Here is a 24267-nt window from a genome sequence, read left to right as displayed (position 1 = left end):
TTTGAATGTGTTTGCTCTTGCTTCTCTAGTTCTTTTAATTGTGATGTTAGGGTGTCAATTTTAGATCTTTCCTGATTTCTCTTGTGGGCATTTAGTGCTATAAATTTCCCTCTACACACCGCTTTAAATGTGTCCCAGAGACTCTAGTATGTTGTATCTTTGTTCTCACCGGTTTCAACTAACATCTTTATTTCTGCCTTCGTTTGTTTGTACCCCATAGTCATTTAGGAGCAGATTGTTCAGTTTCCATGTAGTTGAGCAGTTTTGATTGAGTTTCTTAATCCTGAGTTCTAGTTTGATTGCACTGTGGTCTGAGAGACAGTTTGTTATAATTTCTGTTCTTTTACATTTGCTGAGAGCTGCTTTACTTCCAACTATGTGGTCAATTTTGGAATAAGTGCAATGTGGTGCTGAGAAGAATGTATATTCTGTTGATTTGGGGTGGAGAGTTCTGTAGACGTCTATTAGGTCTGCTTTGTGCAGAGGTGACTTGAATTCCTAGATACCGTTGTTAACTTTCTGTCTCATTGATCTGTCTAATGTTGACAGTGGAGTGTTAAAGTCTCCCATTATTATTGTGTGAGAGTCTAAATCTCTTTGTAAGTCTCTAAGGACTTGCTTTGTGAATCTGGGTGCTCCTGTATTGGGTGCATATATATTTAAGATAGTTAGCTCTTCTTGTTGAATTGATCACTTTTAAATTATGTAATGTCCTTCTTTGTCTCTTTTGATCTTTGTTGGCTTAAAGTCTGTTTTATCAGAGACTAGGATTGCAATCCCTGCCTTTTTTTGTTTTCCAATTGCTTGGTAGATCTTTCTCCATCCCTTTATTTTGAGCCTATATGTGTCTCTGCACGTGAAGTGGGTCTCCTGAATACAGCAAAGTGATGGATCTTGACTCTTTATCCAATTTGCCAGTCTGTGTTTTTTAATTGGAGCATTTAGCCCCTTTACATTTAAGGTTAATATTGTTATGTGTGAACTTGATCCTGTCATTATGATGTTAGCTGGTTATTTCGCTCACTAGTTGATGCGGTTTCTTCCTAGCATTGATGGTCTTTACATTTTGGCATGTTTTTGCAGTGGCTGGTATCAGTTGTTCCTTTCCATGTTTAGTGCTTCCTTCAGGATCTCTTGTAGGGCAGGCCTGGTAGTGACAAAATCTCTCAGCATTTGTTTGTCTTTAAGGATTTTATTTCTCCTTCACTTATGAAACTTAGTTTGGCTGGATATGAAATTCTGGGTTGAAAATTCTTTTCTTTAAGAATGTTGAATATTGGCCCCCACTCTCTTTTGTCTTTTCTGCCGAAAGATCTGCTGTTCGTCTGATGCGCTTCCCTTTGTGGGTAACCCGAGCTTTCTCTCTGGCTGCCCTTAACATTTTTTCCTTCATTTCAACTTTGGTGAATCTGACAATTATGTGTCTTTGAGTTGCTCCTCTCAAGGAGTATCTTTGTGGCATTCTCTGTACTTCCTGAATTTGAATGTTGGCCTGCCTTGCTAGGTTGGGGAAGTTCTCCTGGACAATATCCTGCAGCGTGTTTTCCAACATGGTTCTATTCTCCCTGTCACTTTCAGGTACACCAATCAAACATAGATTTGGTCTTTTCACATAGTCCCATATTTCTTGGAGGCTTTGTTCATTTCTTTTTACTCTTTTTTCTCTAAACTTCTCTTCTCACTTCATTTCATTCATTTGATCTTCAATCACTGATACCCTTTCTTCCAGTTGATTGAGTCGGTTACTGAAGCTTGTGCATTTGTTATGTAGTTCTCGTGCCACGGTTTTCAACTCTATCAGGTCATTTGAGGACTTCTCTACATTGGCTATTGTAGTTAGCCATTCATCAAATCTTTTTTTAAGGTATTTCGCTTCTTTGAGCTGGGTTCGAACTTCCTCCTTTAGTTCGGTGAGGTTTGATCATCTGAAGCCTTCTTTTCTCAACTCGTCAAAGTCATTCTCCATCCAGTTTTGTCCCATTGCTGGCAAGGAGCTGCGTTCCTTTGGAGGGGGAGATGTGCTCTGATTTTGAAAATTTTCAGCTTTTCTGCTCTGTTTTCTCCCCATCTTTGTGGTTTGATCTACCTTTGGTCTTTGATGATGGTAATGTACAGATGGGATTTTGGTGTGGATGTCCTTTCTGTTTGTTAGTTTTCCTTCTAACAGTCTCAGCTGCAGGTCTGTTGGAGTTTGCTGGAGGTCCACTCCAGAACCTGTTTCCCTGGGCATCAGCAGCGGAGGCTGCAGAAGAGTGAATATTGCTGAACAGCAAATGTTGCTGCCTGATTGATCCTCTGGAAGCTTCGTCTCAAAGGAGTACCCGGCCGTGTGAGGTGTGAGGTGTCAGTCTGCCCCTAGTTGGGAGTGTCTCCCAGTTAGGCTACTCGGGTTCAGGGACCCACTTGAACAGGCAGTCTGTCCATTGTCAGATCTGAAACTCCATGCTGGGAGAACCACTACTCTCTTCAAAGCTGTCAGACAAGGACATTTAAATCTGCAGAGGTTTCTGCTGCCCTTTGTTTGGCTATGCCCTGTCCCCAGAGGTGGAGTTTACATTGGCAGGCAGGCCTCCTTGAGCTGCAATGGGCTCCACCCAGTTTGAGCTTCCCAGCTGCTTTGTTTACCTACTCAAGCCTCAGCAATGGCAAGCGCCCCTCCCCCAGGCTCACTGCCACCTTGCAGTTAGATCTCAGACTGCTGTGCTAGCAATGAGGGAGGCTCCATGGCATGGGACCCTCCAAGCCAGGCACAGGATGTAATCTCCTGGTGTGCCATTTGCTAAGACCCTTGGTAAAGTGCAGTATTAGGGTGGGAGTGGCCTGATTTTCCAGGTGTTGTGTGTTACGGTTTCCCTTGGCTAGGAAAGGGAATTCCCTTTCCCCTTGCACTTCCTGGGTGAGGGATGCCTCGCCCTGCTTCGGCTTTCACTCAGTGGGCTGCACCCACTGTCCTGTACCCACTGTTCAACATGCCCCAGTGATATGAACCCAGTACCTCAGTTGGAAATGCAGAAATCACCCGTCTTCTGTGTCACTCATGCTGGGAGCTGGAGGCTGGAGCTGTTCCTATTCGGCCATCTTGGAACTGTGCCAAAATCTATCTACTTTTAGATACTTTAACTTGAAAATACATAGCAAACAATTAAAGATTATTTAAAATAGCAGTTTTCCCATGAGTATAAAAAATAAACAATAAAAACAATATTTGTTGAGTATTTAAAAGTGCCAGGCACTGTGCAATGTGCTTTGCTTAAGTAAATCTTTGACAAAATAAAAGGTCTTTTAAAAGTTTCATGTTTTAACATTAATAACCATATACAGATAAGGTTAGATTTTCTATCAGATTAGCATGTGGAAGCTTCACCACATGACCCAGATTACACTGGGTCTCATAACATGCCTGGGCCTTCTCATTATTGTGATTAACCATGAGCATGATGTATTTTGCCTGGACTATATTGCAAACAAAGGGCAGGTTCCAAATGCAGCTGCCCAACAAATATCTGTGGAAAGAAAAAATGATTCCTTATTTTAGACCTCTACTCTGTCTCATCAACATTAAATGTCACACAAGTCTTCCAAGCTTATTTATCTGATTGTCCAGCCTGAGGTAAAATAGAAGCAGCTGATAGAGACACAGCAGAAAGGCAGTATTAGAAACAGGTTCAGCAACAGGAAAGAAAGTCAGTCATAAAAGTGAATTAGAATACTAAGTCAAAGAACACATCGACATTTAATGGGATTTTCTGTTTGTGTTTTTGAAAATTTAATTGAAGAAAGTAAAGTTACCCTGGCTTATAATAAAGTTAGATACTATAACAAAAGACAATCAGTGGCCTTTATATGCAATGTGTTTTGGTTTACTAGTCAGATAAAATATTTTATGAATGAACAAAATTTAAAAATCTACAAAAGGAACATATAGAGAAACCTCGAGCTTAGCAGCATAGTTCTCTGAACTATTAATAAGTTAAGACATATATACCAAAGAGAAACATTTCAGAAGTTTCACTCCAAGGGCCATTATAGCTCTGGAAATTCTTAAAGGAATCATTAAATTTTCAAGCACAGAAATTAGTTAATTTAATTGATCTTTATATATGCTTTTTATCCCTTGTGTTAGTTCTGATTGTCCTTAACCTACACACCAAATATGCTATAATTAAAAAGAGAAAGCTCATAATATTTTAATTCCCCAACATAAAAACTGTACTTATTAAGTACCTATGAAAGTCTACTTTGTTACACTTACCACATAATTTTAAAACTAAATAGGTAACTTATCACAAAATCAAGATTCAAAATCTAACATTGGTGGAAAATGCAAAGTATGAGTTTAATAAGATATTAACCAAAATGCACACCTTTGTCTCTTCCATAGCTACCTCATCTCTGGTTTGCACTAGACTTGGGTTGCCACTTGATCCACTTGATCCATAGAGAACTGTTATTAAAAACAGACCGGAGAGTAATTATGTCAAAACTCACAAAGCCTTGATTTAAATCATGAGAAATCTGAATAAAGCCTCCCTTGTCACTCCTGAGGAGGGAAGCCCTAAAAAGGAATTTTGTTGTAACTGTGAAAATGTATACTCTTCACCAGCAGTTACAAAAACTAATATTCTTCATTTGGAGCAAGGTCTCCAGTTTTTCTCCAGGATAGTGAATGAACAAGGCTACATATATCCTGCAGCGTTGCTAGACACACAAAGCAAAGGATATAGGAATTGCACTAATAAACAACAATGGGACAAATCATTAAACATCAAGTAGAACATTCAGCCAAGATGATGAACAAATTATCTGTAAGCTAAGATTAATTTATTACTGAAGACAAAATTAATAAATTTAGTGTGATGAAGTGTACAGTGTTTATAAAGTCTATAGTAATGTATAGCAATATCCTAGGCTATTAAATGTTGTAAGTATTAGTAGTTGCAGTATTGGTAGTATTACCCTCTTTTCAAATTTTAATCATAAGGCCTACATATATATAATGATAACATGATAAACAGGAATCAGTTTTTACATTGGTTTTGATGGTTCACACTCTCAACTCATGCTATCTTGTTAGCAAAATTGCCTCTATTGTCCAGTGAGGCCTGATTTTAGTCTGGCATACAATTAAATCTAATATGTGGATGCACCTTAACTGTTTGATTAGATTTTTGGGGGGAAAGGGTTTCTGTAGACATGAGCCACTGCTTGAATATGCAATATACTAATCCAATCAATCACCTTGATACATTTAGTGGTTTTATTATTATAATTCTCTGTAACAGGTTTATCAGTCAAATCTTTTGGTTATACTTATTGGTGTAAATGAAGAAATACTTTTTTTTGTTCCCTCCCATCACTACCTTGAAACATGCTCATTGGAATCTCTTTTTCCCATCACTTGACAATAACTCCAGCCAACCTCCTGCTATCTAGTAATTTCCAAACAAAGTTACAACAAAATTGAAATTCAATAAATCTATTTTTGGTAAATTTGACTTACTTTCAGGTTTTAAAAAGGTGTAGTTGCATGTAAATTAAAACTACAATTTTGCAATCAAATTAAAACATTTTCCCTATCTGTTTCTCACCCCCAGTTCAGAACTGATACGTTAACAGGAAGACCAGTGATTGTTTATCCAGATTTCCCTCTTTTGTTTATGGGTCCCTTAGGATTGTCATGGGGAAAACAAGAATTGTAGCAGGAAGAATTAAAAGAAAAGAGAGAAGCTTTTTTTTTTTTTTTTTTTTTTTTAAATAATAATCTGGTCTTTATTTTTACTAAGAGGCAGGCACCAAAATGCTGCTTCTGTCAGGGAGTGAATCTTTAAGTTCTTTGTAAGTATGTGCTACCTATTTGTTAACTTGAGTAATTTGTTTTCCTGCTGACTTCTTGCAAACACTTGCCAGTGGGTACCTGAAGCCTCTTACATATTTTGTGGCATGCACTTTGCCTATATTTAGCATATTCACTCATCTAAGGTGGGAAGAAGAATCTGGCATCTTTTCTCTTTCCCCATCTTGCCATTAAAAACTGCCTCAACAAGCATGTAGCCTTCAGAATTTTGAAAGCAAGAAGCAGGTAACAACTGGCCATGTTTAGCTTCATCTTGAAACCCTTGAAGATACCTATCAAACTTTCCCAAAACTGTCTCATGTATGGTTCCATTGCAGGACGGGTGCAATGCTGAGTGCCAGCAGGAGAGGGATATCCCATTCTTTCCTTCTTGAAATTGCCCCCAGTCTTTTTGAGCTCTCTTCCTATTTGGAAGGAGAACTAAAGCAAGTTTAGTTCTCCTCACAAAAGAGAAAATAATTAAAAGCACTCTCACTTAGGCAACTAGTTCACTTTCTATATGATAATTCTTGGAATGTCTAGTCCTCTCTTTACATAAGAGCACAGGTAATTGAGGTCAGTGAAGGTTTTAGAGTCACAGAACTGGTCTGGCTACTTTTTATTAAAACCTGCAAAGACATAACTGTTCTTCTATAATTTAGGATACTCGTCATTTAATAGGGAATAAACAAAAATTTGGGACATAACGAAATTCTGTATCCATTACACACACACACACGCACACACACACACATATATATAATGGTTTAGGGCCGGGTGCGGTGGCTCACGCCTGTAATCCTGGCACTTTGGGAGGCCCAAGGCAGGCAGAACACGAGGTCAGGAGATCAAGACCATCCTGGCTAATATGGTCAAATTCCATCTCTACTAAAAATACAAAAAATTACCTGGGTGTGGTGGCGGTTGCCTGTAATCCCAGCTACTCGGGAGGCTGAGATTGGAGAGTGGCATGAATCCGGTTGGCAGAGCTTGCAGTAAGCCGAGAGATCGTCACTACACTCCAGCCTGGGCGACAGACCAAGACTCCATCTCCAAAAAAGAAAAGAAAAGAGAAAAAATGGTTTAGAAGAGGTGTTAATATCAATTTAAAAATGGGAATTTTAAAGCTGGGAATAATACATAACATAAATATGTATAAGGATTCAGCAGGGGGCTAAATGAACTTGAAGTTTAAGAAAGATAAGAACCCAAATATGCATAAATCTGGGGACAAAATTTAATATTGCTGCTAATAAAAAAGGAAAGGGCATCATATTGGGAGGCTTCATTAATAAAAGTAACAAATTATGAGAACAAATGGTCTTCTTATAGTTTATCTGGTGAAACATTTTAATGAGCCACAGCTGTCTGTTCCATTACTGAAAGAGTTTTCTTATGTGTGCTCTGGTGGATTTTCATATGGCTACACTGAAAGATATTCCCAAATGTCTGACTAATAATTCTACTTATAGGCAACTGTTCTGAGGGTTTAAAGTAAGGAGGATGACGTTCATTTGGAAGCAGTGGGGGAAAAGTGCTAATGCTGGGCTTTGAATTTTATGGATGCTGTGGCTGTTCTTTATTTTTCAATTAAATAAATGTTTTAAATGCCATGTTTTGCAGCTATTGTAGCTATTGCTACGGTTAAACTGCCCTCATCTTTTTGCCTAGCAAAAAACCCATTAGGATCTTCACTGAGATTGATTCTAGGTTTTTAATAAAATTAATAACTTTGCTACCAGTTTCTCAAAAATGAGTAGAAATGACTTTTCAATGCAAATGCCAGTTTTTGATAGTGAGATTATTCTGTCTGTAGTGACTATTTGAATCTTTATGGGCAATTGGACATTGAGAGAGTTAATACATGAACCACGAACAGACTTATCCTTAGATTATCTAATACATGTTTTCCACACTGCACCATAAAACCTGATCTATTTTTAAAGTCTTGGTTGTTCTGAAAAATGAAATGAAATTATATTAAATGGCATTTTGACTGGGGAGAAAAAAAAACTTCATGTGATTTGAAGTTTTTTTCACGTGGCAATTGACTGTCTACTGTTTATTCAAAGCTTATAGATTAGCAGCCAAATGTAGCAGAAAGTTGGTTGATTTTTCATTCACAACAAAAATGATGCTGCGCTTAATGAACGGAGGCTTGTTATCCCAGTAATAAGTGAAAGGAACTTGGAAGCCCTTATGTTTAATGCTCATGCAAATAAGCTATTTGCAGGTGGCTTTTGGGCAGGAGGTAAAATATTTTCAAAACTGGGTCAAGTTTTTTAATCCTCAAAAATTACCAGCTAGAGGAAAACCTCCTGAAGACTTTATTATGCTATTTCCCAAGTAAATGAAACGACAAGTCACTTATCATTTAATAAATTACACATGAAAATTATTTTCCTTATGATTTCATCAATAAATAAATTCTAGAGGATTCTAGATATATTTATTTGGCATCTATTTTTTAATGTATTATCAAATTTTGTGGATATTCTTTAATCTAGAGAATCAAATTCTTAAAATGGCATTGAACATTTAATTTAAAATGCCCTCCTGAACCATACATGTTTGTCAAAAAATTATTTTATATAGGTTATCTATTAAAAAACAATTTTCTACATATGTAAACATTTACGATAACTGCTCATTATTTTGGTCCATATTTATTTATCTACCTATTTATTAAACAATACAAATATTACACTTTGTAAAAATAAAGGCCTAGTCTAATATTACTCTATGTCAGAAAGAAAATAATTCAGAGAAGTCTATATTAAAAGACAAAATAATACAAAACACAAAATGATGAGAATCACAAAACCGTTGCCAAATTTCCAGCTATGACATTTACTCTCCATGTGGCCTTAGGTATCTTACTCTCTTATTTTAACCTTTCTTTGATTACCGTAAAAATAATTTGTTACTAAGAAGCCCTCTCGCTTTAGTAGCTGTGAGTATAAAATTAAGAACATAATTCACAAAAAGTGTTCTAGTCTTCCTGGAAACATTTTAAAATATCAGTTAATCATTGAACAATACACAATCGCCTGAGCATTTGCTTGGAGAGGGTTGCGTTCTTATCTCTGTTCACTTCTGTCCTTTCTGAGACTCATATAGGTATGAGAGCTAGAAAAAATATTAATGTGTAGTAATTCAAATTTTCTCATTCATGAATCACGTCAGCAGTGCAAAGAATACTTTGTAATTTTAAAAAGGTGTTTTTATTAATATACTTCTACTATTCTACCCCAATCAACAGCAAATTTGCCTAAATCATGAGACTACTGGAACTGTTAATTTTTAGAAATGAAAGACATAAGAACTACTATTAAATCTGACAAATCCTTTATCTACAATGAGAATGTCCATGAGTCAGCTCTTCTGACCCTCTGGCCAGTGTTCTGGAGTTACTGATCTGCAACTTTCTAATTGAATTCTAGCTTGGTATGTGAGAGCAGCCATGGGTGAACCAGTGGAGCAAGATTTAAGCCTTGACATTGCCATTAACAATTCACCACCTGTTGCGAGTTCAATAAGTTATTCACACAACAAATTGTGGCCACAGAATTCAGTGAGATAAACTAAGTTAGAAAGATTGGGGGACAATAAATGTTTGCTAAATCAGAATTGTTAATGATAGAAATCTGTATCTTAACGAAGTTGAGAAATCTTGTCTCTCAACAGTATTTATTGACTTCCCAGGATATGTCTTAGTGAGGAAACATAGCTTCTGGCATTTATTATTAGAGTGCTAAGGAATAATAAACCACAGTGATTGAGAGACAGGGAAAGGCGGGGGACCTAGAGATACAATAACAGAAGCAGATTAATTGACTAATAAACTTGAGATAAGAGAGCACAGAGGAGGTTCAAGAGATGGAACCATATATTCCTCTCTATCTGCTCCTACCATCAAGGGAATTAATAGCATATTTTATAATGAATCCCTGATAAATATTAGTCTATAATTGAGAATCTGTTAAAATGACTATTTCTTAGGGTACAGAAAAATATTAAAACAAAACAAGTAAAGAAAAGTTGCCACAGGATAGAATATTATATTTTCCCACATGTCTGCTTCAAGGCTGAATCCTAATGGTCGTATATGTAGGTAAATTATTCTTTTTACAGCAACTTCTGGGAGGTGGTACGTGGTGGAGTATAAAAGACAAGGGGTGTAGTGAGGGTAAAGTGTAAGTACTTTGCTCTTGAGCCTTGACTATATTGGACTTGGGATCTTGGAAATCTTGGGGATAAACAGTGGATTAAATCCATAAATTAATAAAGTGTTGATTATACAACAGGTAGAACTATGAGTCACTTTTGGAGGGATAGTCTCCTGTTTTTTTTTTTTTTTTTAAAAAAAGGCCTTAAAGGCTTTATATAAAGCCTTTTTTATTATAACAAATAAATACATATTTTGTTTTTTTTAAATGAAACAATCTGCACACATACAACTCCACTCTGAAGAGAGGCAGTTATTTACATAATTATAGGAATTTCTGCATAATTATGTAAATAATTGCCTTTCTTCAGAGTGGAGTTGTATATATGCAGATTGTTTCATTTTAAGAAAAGAAATATTTATTTATGTGATTAACTGAAGTTCTGGGCGCTTAAAAATGATTAAAATACACAGATCTACTATCTGTCTTCATGAAGTTTAAACATCTTATAAGAAATTCAAGTAATAAAGACTATACCATTTATTATTTAACTGTAACTGTAGTGGGTAGTAAGAAGAGAAAGCCCAGTGCGTTGGCTTTCTGTAGTAAAAAACCCAACTTGTGGTTAGGAAACACCATTATTTATCATATTTAAATTAATCAAGTTGTATCCAGTAACAGGTTTCCTGTTATCCACTCATGTCTTCCAACTTCTGAAGTAGTGTTTAAATTACAAGGGAGAAACCTAGACACCATATTTTCTAGGCTCTCAGGACACTAGAGCTCCAGGTGAAATTATGCTAAATGAGGGCATGAGTGTAAGATGTGGATGGCATAGTGAAGAGGTTTGGAGCGTTTTTCTGGTGACCTCCTGTTTAGGTTTGACAAGCATCTAAAATCATTGTTAGCAACTTTCCCATAATTATTGCATTTTCGGCCTTTATGAAAATAGCAGCATTCTTTTCCTTTCTTTGCCTATGCACACCATCTAGTCATGAGATAAGTCTCCTTCTTAGTCCCTATATTAAACCCATGACATATATAGATTGGGATCTTTTTCTGACCTCTTCCTGTCTGATACATTCTTCAACTCTAAGATGAGTTCATATTCATCTTCTGAAGCTCTTGGGAAATGGGAATTTCTTTTCATATTAGATATTGGTAGAGACCCATCATTTAATGAACATCTACCTGCCAGGAAATGTACAAGTCACTTAGATACATTATTCATGTAACTCACACAAATGTATCAACAACATGACAAAATGTCTGTATGAAATAATAATTATTATATCCCTTATATGGGAACAGATCCAGAGAGGAAGATACACTAGCACGTGTAAATAGAGGATCCAAGAATTAAATATTCTTCTGTCGGACTGACTACAAGCTCTTTCTTTTTCATAAAATGCTATCTTCTCTCCTGCTTCTAATTTTCTTATCAAAAATTGTCATCTATTGTTGTTGGGTCTATGGATAGGTAGTGACTCCTTGGTTTCTATTTTGTTCTAGTGGATTACTGTCTTCTTCATTTTTGTTCTAGTGTTTATTGAGAGTCCTAATTAATTAACCTGGTTGCTCTGACTTCCATCAGCTCACCATTGTCTCTTCTTCCAGCCCATAATTTCTGTAACAGAGCTCTAGGCTATGCTAAAGTTCTGCTATATGCTGCCAGCCTCTCTAGACCCAAGTGCCTCTTGTCGGCCAAGTTTACATGCACGTGTTTAAAATCTTCTTATTGGATCTATATACAAAGTCTTCACATGTCTTCCTCCTTAAATAGTATTGTGAGAAGAAAGAAAATCATCGTTCTTTTTAAAACTAATTCAGGATGTCTAGGTAATACAACAACAAGAAGTGGGGGGAATATCTACCTGGTATTTCTGTCCCTCATTATCATTCTCATTCATTATAAAATCGGTATCTGAAAAAAATCTTGCTGTAAAAACAAAAACAAATGTATAGAGTATAAAGAAAAAGTTTGCTTCACATCATAAACATTACCCATCCCATTGCTGAAGGGAAGATTATACACTACATGATTCCAGGGAACAGCACTCACATAGACTATAGTGTGCATGGCACATGCAGGAGACCCCATAGTACTTCCCACTTTGTCCTCTTTGTAGACATGCTCACAGATGATCCATGCTCCCTGACCTGGAGTAGCCAAATAAAGAGTAGCATCGATTTATTATCATTCTTTCCAGACCATTTTCTAGGTATTCCCATCATATGTTCCTTCAAATATAAGGATTTTATTCTGTACATCACATCTCACTTACACATTTTTTTTCTGAAATCTGAAATCTGAGTATTTTAATTTTATACAGTTTCAACTGTGAGAAGTACCTGACAGACTGACCTAATTGACCTAACTCTCTCTAAGCTAAAACACTCATAAACTAGCACAGAAGCTTGTCATATCATTACACATTTATCCATTTCTCTAAATTACTTATCTCTTGTTTCCTGAAACATCTATTAATCTTGCAGTTATTTGAGATGACTGTGAGCTTACTATTTGCCAGTGATGGCATGAGCACCTTGGTTTAGTCTAGTGCCTGGCATTTATTTTCCTAAACTCTGGCAGCAAGTTTAGGTCTAAGCATATTTTTTATCAGAACAATCATCCATCTTTAACTACATGTGAGGAAAGCACTTTCTTATATTGTATTACACATTTTTATATGGCCACAGAAATCTTTACTTAATCTGACAAAATTAAGATAGATTTCTTTCTCCTAAGGTCAAGGAAAGAATCATTCTGTACTGTTTCCATGGAGCTGTTTCTCCTTTTCTCAATTGCCAATTGTCTACTGTGTGTCCTGGGTTCCATTTTTCATATGTCATGAGGATTCTCACCCCAGCATTCTGCTCCTTTGAGTCAAAGCCCTTGACTTTTCACTTCTCAATTGTTTTGTTTGTAGTTTTTTTGCTTTTCTTTATTTTTCTTACTCCATAAATGCTATGAAAGTGTATGTAAAAATTTACCCATCTTTTATTTTATATTTATCACACTTTATTCATACATCAAACCATACAGGAAACGAATATAAGCAGATCTTTCTTAGTAGGAGGTGGAAGTAAAATTTTGTTTAGAATAAAAACAGAAAAAAAAGAGAATCTAATTTCATATCACCAGTTTGCCCCTGAATGCCCAATAAGTTTCCACTTATGAGCTTGCTCCTGTACACAATGCAAGGGCTTTTAAAAAATTGTCTAAATGATAGTGGTTAAGGACGTACTTTAGGCTAGGTTACTTTAAAAAAAATATATCATAATTTCTGCCATCAAAAGTGAATTTGATGTATCATAATGGTTCAAGTTGAGTAGGGTTAAGGATTCTTCTCATTCTATGGTTTCCTTATAAACACACTTTCTAATAAATGCCTAATTTTGTTCCGTGAAATTAAACCATTAGATATTGCTGAATGTCTGTATGTTTCTTACTTTTCTAGAATCTCATTCTTAATTATATTCTTATATTTTTCCTTCACCAGTCTTAAAACCCGTGCAGCTGGTGTCTATTATTTACATTCTGTGATATATTTTATTTGACTTTGTGTTTTTAGTCTTTTCACAGAAATCCTCTTATTGTGATCTTTTTTCCAAAAGCACTCATTTCATATCTCTTTTCCACACCTATCTTCATTAGCAGGTTGCATTTCAGTTTCTTCAGTGCTTTTTTAGGTAATATATTTTACTACATCTGCCTTCACAACACTATATATGCTCTGATGATCAGGTCTCCCTCTTTTTTTTTTTTTTTTTTTTTAATTCTCATCCCCTTTGGGAGCCACGACAAAGTAGAAGGCAGATTTTTTCTCACCTGGCTTAAAAGTGAAAACGCTTTGTACATTTCTCCTCTGATGCTTCTTAGGCCCAGCATTTCCAAAAACAAACTAATACACAAAACATTAGTTGTAATGATACTTCAAAAGGTTCAAATACTAGTTTTTGGCTGCTTTCTGTCCATATTTTTCTTCTAGAGAAATTTTCTGTTAATGAAGTGTTGAACTATTCATTATATGTTAATATTTTCCAAATAAAGTTTCCAAGCTGATATTTAACTACATTCTCTTATATTCAAACATATTCTGAACTATTTTCTGTGTGTCTCTAGATCAATATTTATAAAACTAGATTGTTCATATAATTTTTTTTCCTCTGCTAACTTTCAAGATCATATCAAAAAGTACCACTGTTGATTCCGTTTTTTTATGTTTCATTATTTGAAACGATATTGACATTTTTCCTCTTCTTTCTTTATCATTTCCTGTTATCTCATCTTTGTGTCTTCCCACTAGTGGCTTTTCTTTTGAATTATTTATTTTTTAATTGACAAATAAATTGTATATATTTAAGGTGTACCACATGATGTCTTAAAGTATACATACGTTGTGGAACGGCTAAGTCAAGTTAAACATACGCATTATATGCATTACCTTGTAATCAGACCCCTTGAGATTTCAATACCTCAGCATTTTTAGTGATTGAGATAACGAAAATTCGAATTAGGCCCTTGCTTGCTTGCACAAAAGCCAACATCCCTTGTTCTCACAATACAATTGCAAACCGTTGATTTACTATTTCTTTGTGAACCAGGAGAAGATAACTTCAAGGTAACAAAAAACATTTGCAAAAGGAATGAATGCCTATAAGGATGTTGCAACTAACTGCTGAGGCCCAGAAGTCTGGTTGCTCAGGATGTTATCAGAGATTAAAGAAACACGGACTTTCCCCTTGGTTCCCTAAAACTCCCCCTCTCTTACTCTCTAGCTGCAAAAACACCTCTCTGCTTTGTCTTTTTTTTTTTTTTTTGAGACGGTGTCTCTCTCTGTTGCCCAGGCTGGAGCACGGTGGCACGATCTCTGCTCACTGCAAGCTCTGCCTCCCGGGTTCACACCATTCTCCTGCCTCAGCCTTCCGAGTAGCTGGGACTACAGGTACCCACCACCACCCCCGGCTAATTTTTTGTATTTTTAGTAGAGATGAGGTTCCCCGTGTTAGCCAGGATGGTCTCGATCTCCTGACCTCATGATCCGACTGCCTTGGCCTCCCAAATTGCTGGGATTACAGGCGTGAGCCACCACGCCCGGCCCCCTCTGCTTTGTCTTATTGTTAAGACACATCTGAGAGATCTTGCGGCGTTCTCACCTTGGCAAAATGGAATAAACTTTTATCTATCCCCAAGCACTGGTGTGTCAGTGTTTGGTTTCAAGTGAGCATCCGGTACATGAGCCCGAATTTGGGCCTCTACAACATCTTCACCTACTTACTATTTGTGTGTGTGTGGTGAGAATACTTAAAATCTACTCTATTGCCAATGTTCAAATATAAATGTATTGTTATTCACTGTAGTCACCATGATGTGCAATCAATTTTTCGAATTTACTCTTCCTGGCTAACTGGAATTTTGTGTCTTTTGACCAACATTTCTGCAATTTCCCCATGCCCTAGCTTCTGATGACTACTAATTAACTCTGTTTCTATGAGTTTTACTTATCTAAACTCTACGTATAAGTGAGACTATGTCATACTTGTTTTTAAGTGCCTGGCTTACTTCACTTGTCTCCCAGGTTCATCCGTGTTGTTGCGCATGACAGGATTTCTTCCCTTTTTAAGGCCCATTAACCTTTTATAGATCTGTTACTGAGGCAATGCAAACTTATTGGACAATTACATGTTATTTGAATAAATTGAAACATAACAGCTTATGAAGGGTCAAATGGCAGTAATAGCCTAAGAAATAGGTTTAGAATATTATTTCTTAGCATAAGGGATAATATTAGTCAGAGTCTTCTAGGCTTGAATTCTTGGCTACTTAGATTTTATCAAGTAAATTGTAAAAGGATAGTCAATCACTTTTTCACATGAATTTCTGTATGAATTTTGATTTGACAAGAAAGATTGTGAAAACAAAACTACGATTATCCTGAACTACCTAATGTGGAAAGAAATGTCCTTAAATAAAACCTTGAGAAAGCAGATTATTCAATTTTTTTCCTACAGATATCCCATATATTGTAACTAATTATAATATTTAATTGAATACAAAATCTTTCTTCTTAAGAAAAGATTTTATTCAGTTTTAGAACGTTAAAGTTTCTCCACTCTAATATATACAGAACTTCTCTAACCTTTAAAAATACTGCTTCAGTTATTACTCATGATAATTGGGCCACATACATAATTAAAACAAATCATTTATTATTTCCCCTTGTAAAAGTGGCATCTGGTTCTCCAACTTAACTTCAAACTGCAATTTTAAACAAATAATAAAGTGTTTTGAAACATTAATGTGGTTAATTGTCTTATCTACTGTCTATGTTCATCAGGAGCTGTGACATGCCCAAAGGAAGGTAATCAGACGAAGGAAGATAAGAAGCTAAATTCTAGAGAATCCATTAGTCATGCCTTAGATGACTGATCATTTTATTATTTTCCTAAGTAAGCTGAGGTTGACAATATCATGAATCATTTACACGTCAGTATTCAAACATTCCATTTTTAAATTGGGAGGGGGTATGTTTTAGAATAGAATAATGAAATTCCCTCCATCTCCTCCAGTGTACATCATTAAGAAGAACCTAATGGAAACATAAGGTTCTAAGGTTCTTGCTGGAAACAATAAGCAGAACTGCAGGAATTTTCTTATGGAAAACATTAAAAAAAGGAAATTCTAGCAATAGAATTCATTGTTAAAACTGTAAGTTACAACAATATTGTCTCTGCATGCTGACTGTAATCCTCTGTAATCTTCAAAGGCAAACAGGAACAGTAATAATCTTTTCATGTACTCCTAACTTCCTTCTCTGAAAGGCTAGAAAATGTCTTATATGTAGCGCTCATACTGTCATTCAATCAAACCCAGTTTCTATTTTTCTTCAACTTGTAGATGAATGGATGCTTAGCCTTCCTGGCACAATGTGAATTTCTTAAGTGTCTGTAGACTACATCTCCTATTTTTACTTCTCGAAGTTGCTCTCAAGCTGTGATAAAGAGTTTCACTCTATTGGTACTGTTAACTGTCAATCACTCTGAAGATCTCTTCCTCCCCTTTCTTCTTTTTCCCCACATTTAGGCAAGCAATAAGAAAACTCAGAGTCTCTCCTTTGGCTATGGCAGGAAAGTTCAAACCATTGAAATCCTGACCTACTGGGGCTGACGGTAAGGGACTCAGTTGGGCCCAACCCTTTACCCCATTAAATACTGGAACTCCACTTCTTCCTTAGGTTTCACTTCTCACTGAACCTGAGCCTCTTTTGTTGTGGATTATCTTGCCCTTTAGTAGGTAATAATACCATGTAAGTAATAAATTCATTTCATGTCCATTGTTTCCTTTCAGTCTTGATATCCATAAATTACTAGGGTCTGGGGTGGTGTAGAGTTGCCTAGTATTCACCAAATAAAGTAAAAACAACACACACACACTGAGTGAAAAATCTAGAGAAACATTCCCATATTGCCACACACAGTTTTCTTGCTTTCTGCTGGTAAATATTCCTTTCTCTATCCACGAGTTCAATTGACAACGTTGGATAGAAAATATTCATAAGGAAAAATGGATGGCTGCATGAAAGGAGAGTGCTCTACCTGACTTTATTCACTAATCAGAATATGCCTTAAAGCTGGGTGGCAAAAACTGAGCTGTGGGTTTTGAGGAAGATTCCAATAACAAGAAAAATGTACAAACATTTTTATTGTTGTTTATCCCTAAGCAATACAGCATAACAACTATTTATACAGCATTTACATTGTATTAAGTGTTACGAGTAATCTAAAAAGGATTTAAAATATGTGAGAGAATATAAGTAGGTTATATGCAAATACTAGGCCATTTTATTAAGGGACTTGAGCATCTGCATTTTGGTATCTGTTGAAGGATGGGAGGTGGGGCGGCAGGTCCTGGAATCCATCCCTTATGGATACGGAGAGACAAACGTACATAGAAGCTACAAAAATAAATTACTTATTTCACCTCTTGCTGTTGACTTCAGGAAAACTATGCACTGTATCATCAGTATAGAGAGTTCTTGAAAAGCCTAGATCCTCCCAAGGTTTGAATAGGTGTTGAAAAAAGGGAGATGCGGTGATAGCTCAAATAGAGAAAAGACAAGAAAACCTCTAGGGAAAATCATTTCCACTTTCAGAAGCAAGTTTGAAGTGGCAGATGACTATTCCTTTTTCTACTGAAAATGTTTTCTTGGCTTCCTGTCAAGTAATGGGACTTGCAAAAGGCATTGAAGATTGGACCAACTAATGAAATGGAATCAGGACATGGTATCATAAAATAAGTGTTTTTTGTAAATTATAGTTTCTTACTTTTTTTATTTTTTAACTTATTTATATTTCAAATAAGGTTTGTCGTTTAGATAAACTTTTTATTTTGTCCCATATATCATTCCTACAGCTTCTTGGATTTAATAGGATAATAAAATTTCTAAAGCAGATTGGTCTATGGCTTCCTTAAATTAACCCTGCCTCTTCTCTTACCAAAGTTACTAAAGACAAATATAAATAATCATGACCAACATATAAAGACATAAATGAGATTTACAGAGAATAACTTTGCTCAGTTATATAGGATTACCCATAAACAAAGGGAATTTACTAGCTTCAGTTGAAAAAATAAAATCCCATGGCATCTATCATATTTACTTCTGTCATCTCCACATTCAAAGGAAAACAAACACAGATTATCCATATATTTAATCACTTTTTATTTTACAAATGCTCTGTAAACAAAATGCTTCTCAGACCTATTCAATACAATTAAAACATAATAACATAGCTTTACCAAAAGGTGTATTCCAAAGTTATCAGTGAGATTCATTGACTGATAAAGAAAGATGAGCAATTTAATGTGAATGTTTCCTTTAGTGAATATACAGAATTCTCTCAAAGTTAAATGATTCAAAACATACCTAAATTCACCTAACTCAAAAATGTAGAATTCTTATACTCAATATCTGTACATTCTCACATACAAAAATATAATCTAAATGTTATTTTTAACAATGTAAAATTTGTTTCTCTCTTCGTTACTGCCGAGATTCCACTGACTGTTGAAATATAAAAGAAAAATAGCACTAAATCAGGTGTGATTAAATCACTTTTTCTGTTTATCTCCAACACTGGCATTTATTGACACTTGGAAACATTTATAAACTCATACTCTTATTGCTAACATCAATTATTATGCAAATACTTGAAATTTTTACTGACTTCATAAATAATGCATGAAAGCTTATAGACTTCAACTAGTGAGCATTATCTTTTGTGGTTTATAAATACAGAATAAAGAATAAGGTATAGTTTGGATGAGTCTGAACAACAGATGTTTCTACTTTATGAATTCTGGTCAAATCATTGGGAAAGAGTTTTATTTATACAATAAACATCTGCATTTTGGAAAATTAAACTAAAAATTATTTTATCATTTTCTCTAATAGCTTGGGACCTATATAAATCTATTAAGTTGACCTTAAATAGAACTGAAGGTGATAATAGAGGTGTTTAAAATAAGTTTGGATAGTTTTTACGCATGTAAATCTATAACATACCTCTACCAAAATCTAATATTTAAGAAGAATTAATGGACATTACCTACGAAAAATTTGCATAATCAGTTTCAGCTTGATAAAATGTGATGGGGTATACGTATTCTTATTGAAATCCCCTCTAAAGCATAATGGAGATTTTAAACAAAATTAATGTGAATATACAATCTAAATAATATATTTGTGTCATAGAATTTTAGAGTTGGAATCTAGATATATATATAGATATATATATATATCTAAAGAGAGAGAGAGACTGTTCTGTGTGTGTATACATATATACACACACCCTATACATATATACACACACTATATATGTGTGTGTGTGTGTGTGTGTGTGTGTGTGTGTGTGTGTGTGTGTAGTGAGAGAGAGAGGGAGACTGTTCTGTTGATTTTAAATAGAATGGAAACATCACAACTCAGGATAATTTGCTTGTCAAATCATACACAGAACTACTGTTCTGCCAGGCAATTGTTGATCTTAATCTGTTGTTTTCACCATATGGGGTCTCTATATAGATTAATCTCCACATTTTTGGTCTAAATGTAGAAGACTCTATCCAGCTCTCACTTATGTGTATGAATTCAGCCTAATTTGTCTGGAAATCATCATCATCATCTTCATTATCAATAGTAGTATTCAAATTTGACAAATGCTCTCTATTTTCTAAGTCTTGGGCAAAAAGGGTCGTTCTTAAATCTGAACAGAAATCTCATGACATAGGTACGATGATTCTTCCTGCCTAATAGATACAGAAACAGATAACAAAGTAGCTCACTCAAGATTATATGACTCATAAGTGGCAAAGCTGGTTTCTGAACTCTCATCTGACTTAATACAAACCCCAGAATACAAATATTATTTCAAATAATAATATTATTTTAAATATTTTAAATAATTTGTATTTTGAATAATTTGATTAAAGACCAAACACCTTGCCTTGTTTTCTAGAATAAATGCAAGCTACCAGCTCCTTGCACTAGCCTAGGCCAGTCTTGTAACTGAAATCCACTGGATTCAAAATCTATTCCTAGTACTTAACCTTCTTCTGAAAATTCCCTCATCTGTAAATTTGAGGATGCTGATAGTTGCAAAGATGCCAGGGAAGTTTATAATCATTACTGAACTAATCCTTTTGAAAATATAAAGCAGAATTAAATGTTAATATTACTACTCTTTTTAATTAAAGTGGGAAACACGTCCAAAAAGTCTGTAACTAAGTTCATTATTCTCATTTATGCAGCTAAACTTAAGTCCTACCAAATGTATGTTTTAAGTTGATTAAAAATATGGTAGGCTACATTTATAAATACCCATTATTAACATGCTATACTGGTAAATATAATTTTGCTCTTATGACTAGAGAGTGTTGTACTTTAGTCAAAAAAAAAAAAAAACTCAAGGCCGGGCGCGGTGGCTCACGCCTGTAATCCCAGCACTTTGGAAGGCCGAGGCGGGCGGATCACAAGGTCAGGAGATCGAGACCATGGTGAAACCCCGTCTCTACTAAAAATAGAAAAAAATTAGCCGGGCGCAGTGGCGGGCGCCTGTAGTCCCAGCTACTCGGGAGGCTGAGGCCGGAGAATGGCGTGAACCCGGGAGGCGGAGCTTGCAGTGAGCCGAGATCGCGCCACTGCACTCCAGCCTGGGTGACAGAGCGAGACTCCATCTCAAAAAAAAAAAAAAAAAAAAAAAAAAAAAAAAAAAAAAAAAAAAAAAAAAAAAAAACCTCAATAATTATCTACTCTCCTATTTTTATTTGCAATAGATATGTATTTATTCATGCACTTGGATTCTTATTGAATGAAGGATGTTATGTCACTTGCATTGAGTACATAGGCATCCCTTTGACAAATAAAATCAGAATCTAAACTACAGAACCAGGTTAAAGTGGGTACAGAAGTACAATTTTAGTAAAGGCCAAAGTTTTGCTAGTGTTTCACTTAAAATTTATTTTTAAGCTTTCTGAATGTTCTCTTAAAGAAAAAGACTTAATTATGTACATATCTTTTTTGTATTGTTAACAGGGAAGAAACATACTAATATGAATGGCATTACCTACATTATATATGTTATACAAGAAAATTATATATTCAAGATAAACATTTTTATAATCACAATACTTCAATATAAATGTGTTCAATATAGTAAAGATGCAGGTTGTATAATTATTTGTCAAGCAAATTCTTCTCAGTTATGTTTGAATTCTATTTAAAATCAATATTAATGTTGACATATTCATATTTAAGGCTTTTTAATTATTTAAATTGGTTCGAATTTGCTGTGTTCAGTATTATTAGTAGTAAAAGTAGGCTCTGGTAGTGAAAATATATATTTTTAGCTCCCTTCTGTAAGTCTTTCCATTAAATGCTATAGTCTCACATTTTTACATGCCTCTCAGCACCTCACTGTTCTTGTTGCCTATAATATTTTATTAGTTTAATCCTTCTGAAATAATCCTGGTCATTCAAAACCAATATATCAAACTCTTCTAGAGTGAACAAAAGAAAAAAATATTTGTGAAGAGTAAAAGAAAAAGGAGACTTCTCAGATATAATAACTTTAAAGAATACATCTCAAAATGGTGGTTTGATATAAAGATAATTTAGATCCATCTACTTTGAAAAGATGCTTTCTTGACAGTTGAAATTTTTTACACTCTTTTAAGTGTTTTCATCAAGAATTTCTGGTTAAGAGATCATTTGTTAGCTTTCAAGTTCCTTGAGGCCTGGGTCTGAGAGAGTATCTGAACAGTGGGTGCTCAGTACAGGTTTATTGAATTGAACCAGAATAATGTCAGTCATATCAGAAAAAGAATAAGAGGGAAAAAGAAAGAAAGCAGAGCAAATGAAGAGTTTTGGTTCTGACACTTGTACAAGTGCTGAATCGACAGCATATAGCCAGGTGTCATCTAGTGTGTGAGTGAGAAGGTAGATTAATCTGGGCTGACCTTTTCTAATGGACAGAGCAACTTTGATCCTCTATTTTAAAGCACTTAAAACTGTGATGTAGGAAGGTGTTGTTGTATTTATTGGTCTTGACTTGTCATAGGCTTCTGGCACCTTATTAGCAAATGCAAACCTGGGGCTACATTTTTGGACTATCTGGTAGATATTTACAGCAAAGACAGCAATAAAGAATTCCGGAGAAGTTGTTGCTGGCAACTAAGACTCTTTTACTTATCCGAATGGTACCAGAATATTGTTACTGTTCGAAGCTGACATTAATTCAAGGCTACCAAGTATTATAGATGGCTTGCCAAAATACAAAAGGGATGGTGGTTTGTATAAAAACAAAAATGAAACAAGTAAAAATACACACATACATAAAGAAAGCCTGCACAAATGCAAGAAGACCGTGAGATGGTGTGTCTTAGTTCTGGTATGACTATAAGTTTAATGTCAGTTTATAATTGTCTTAAGATGGGAGTCATAATGATCACGTGCCATGTGAGAACATTTGAGGCAGATCAAAGAAGAGAAAAAGGATAGAAACTCTAGTATTACCAAACCGTTGCTCTGTTATCATTTCTGGAAAAAAAAAATTGTAAAGCTAAGAAAAACTGGGGCATTTTGAAGAAAGTGAAGTCAAAAAGGTGAATATAAAACTTTGCTCTAGCAACATCCTGAAAAACTGTTAGAAATAAAGGAATAGGCAGGGTGTGGCGCCTCACACCTATAATCCCAGCAATTTGGGAGGCCAAAGTGGGCGGATCACCTGAGGTTGGGTGTTCGAGACCAGCTTGACCAACATGGAGAAACCCCGTCTCTACTAAAAATACAAAATTAGCCGGGCATGGTGCCGCATGCCTGTAATCCCAGCTACTCGGGAGACCTAGGCAGGAGAATCACTTGAACCTAGGAGGTAGAGGTTGCGGTGAGCCGTGATCACGCCATCGCACTCCAGCCTGGGTGACAAAAGCAAAACTCCACCTCAAAAAAAAAAAAAAGTAAAGGATTAAAGTTACAAAATCTCACAAACAGGTTCCATTGCCTTAACTCATCTAGCAACTATATAAAAACATTTACTTTTCCATTAAAAACACAGGAGATAGTTTTCTTTTTAGCAATTTACTTGTTTGGCACTCTACATACATTGCTTCATAAAATATTTAAGGTTATGATAGGCAGTCCTGGTGTGGTGGCTCACACCTGTCATCCCAGCTCCTGAGTCCAGAAGTTTGACAACATCTTGCATAACATGGTAATACCCCATCTCTACCAAAACTACAAAAAAAATTAGCCAAGCATAATGGTGTGCACCAATAATCCAAGTTACTGAAGTAGGAGGCTTGCTTGAGCCCAGGAGACGGAGGCTGCAGTGAGTTGAAATCATGCCACTGCACTCCAGCCTCGGTAACAGAGTGAGACTCTCTCTCATAAATAAATAAACAAATAAAGTTATGATAGGCAGAACTTTTTCAGCATAAAAAAATGGCAAGTGGTCATCATCCACATTTTTCAGTAAAGAAAAAAGCAAGGGTTCAATAATTAAACATAATTAATTAAAATCCAAGATTTAAAGGAATATCCTATTTGACCAACTTTTCCTCTCTTATTCTGTGAACATTTCACCTGAGGATGTCTGAGTATCAGGGGCAGAGTAAAGAGGAATAGGTAGGAAAAGCTGGATAGGAGTAGGATATTTAGCTTTCATTTGACACACAGCCATCAAACTGAACTGTGTGTCCTTTTCCAT

Source organism: Macaca mulatta, chromosome 9, assembly GCF_049350105.2.
Source record: "Macaca mulatta isolate MMU2019108-1 chromosome 9, T2T-MMU8v2.0, whole genome shotgun sequence".
Classification (NCBI taxonomy): domain Eukaryota; kingdom Metazoa; phylum Chordata; class Mammalia; order Primates; family Cercopithecidae; genus Macaca; species Macaca mulatta.
This window is presented reverse-complemented; position numbering follows the sequence as displayed.